This window comes from Asparagus officinalis, chromosome 4 (assembly GCF_001876935.1).
Source record: "Asparagus officinalis chromosome 4, Aspof.V1, whole genome shotgun sequence".
Taxonomy (NCBI): domain Eukaryota; kingdom Viridiplantae; phylum Streptophyta; class Magnoliopsida; order Asparagales; family Asparagaceae; genus Asparagus; species Asparagus officinalis.
Window position 1 is genome coordinate 133,495,329 of NC_033797.1, and position 1,423 is coordinate 133,496,751.

A 1,423-nucleotide genomic window follows, 5' to 3' on the forward strand; every position below is an offset into this window, starting at 1 on the left:
GCCCACGGTCTCCTCCTCCTCCTCCTCCTCTGAAGAGTGAAGACCCGCCGACCTCTCTCCTCTTTTTCCTACGGCATCTTGCGGCTCATAAAGCGAGTTAGTTTATATTTTTACTATTTTCTATAATTCTATGTTTAGAATTTAGTGTGTGTGTGTTTTTTTTGGTGGGAGTTTTAACATTGAGAAATTTTGGTCCAGATTTGGTTTTCTCCTTACTTTCGATTGCAGTTCTAATCGAAGGGTTTTGGCTGGATTTGATCGAAGGTAACAAATTTTGTTATTATTTTAAGCAATTTTGGGTTTATGTTTTATTAGATAACTCTGAATTAGTAGCAAATTACAATGTCTGGATCAAGGTATTGATTTCCCCCTAATTTTTACAATTATATGTTTTGAATTTAGGGGTTTTTTTTGGGAGTTTTAACGTTGAGATTGTTTGATTTAGTACAGATTGGACTTTCTCGTCACTGTCGATTGGGATTCTAATCGAAGGGTTTTGGTTGGATTTGGTCAAGGTAACAAATTTTGTCATTATTTTAAGCAACGATTCTCATATTTTGGTCGACTTTTCTTTTTTGTAACAATTTACCTTTTGACATTTGGAAGTTGAAGTAAAAGTTATTTGCACTTGAATAGCCCAAACTCTATGATCCATAGTTTTTTAACTTTGATGCCCAAAAGCTCTTTTTTGAAAATTTATACCCCAACCTATAAAAAGTTGACATTAATTTTGTTCAAGTTCATTTGTTCAAGTTCATTACTATATGAAGTAAATAACAAAATAGTTTTGTTATCAAATTGTAGTTTTTTAAGTTAAAAAATGAAGAAAACAATAAAGATTCAGGGTTTTTAAGTTAAAGGCTAAATTATGAGACGGACCTTTAAAGTGACATTCATTTACTAATAAGACCTACAAATTAACGCTTGCAACAACAAGAATTGAAAAGTAAATTCTTAAACAACAAGGCATATTTCGACCGCAGGAGTTTTAATTTGAGAGGGAAAATTAAGGATTTTTTTGGCATATATCTCCCTCAAATCTCCCATACTTGCAGATTTACCCTGCAAATTCAAATATTATGCAAAAAAATCCAAGCATCTCTCTCTTCCACATCTTCCTTCTGTCCACTTTTCCTCTTCCTTTTTCTCCTCCGCCAGATCCTAATCCTTACTTCCTCTCAGCCCTTCTCCAATCTTATCAATCTTCTCAACCTGTCTCCTCAATTTCCTACTCCCCTCTCTCCTCTCCCTCTTCTGCTTCTAGTAAATGTTTGACGGGAGAGAGGAGAGAGAGGAAGAGGAGGGTGGAGGAGAGTGAGAGGAGAGAGGGGTTGAGAATAGGGTTAATATTGGAGGAGGGAGAGGAGGTAAGGGTGAGGATTTGAGAGAGGAGGAAGGAGAAGAGGGAGTAGGAGAGGGGAGT

At 36.2% G+C, this 1,423-nt stretch overlaps 1 protein-coding gene across 3 annotated transcripts in view; it reads left to right on the plus strand.

Moving 5' to 3' along the window:
- The window catches only part of LOC109839170 (phosphatidylinositol N-acetylglucosaminyltransferase subunit C), an 8,726-nt gene that overhangs the window by 39 nt on the left and 7,264 nt on the right, over nucleotides 1–1,423 (plus strand). For 2 of the 3 annotated variants that reach the window (XM_020407599.1, XM_020407600.1), the window contains exons 1-3: nucleotides 1–96; nucleotides 199–264; nucleotides 451–515. The gene's annotated coding sequence lies outside the window, so the exon portion shown is untranslated. The remainder of the gene's footprint in view (nucleotides 97–198; nucleotides 265–450; nucleotides 516–1,423) is intronic. The other variant, XM_020407601.1, reaches the window with a different exon arrangement.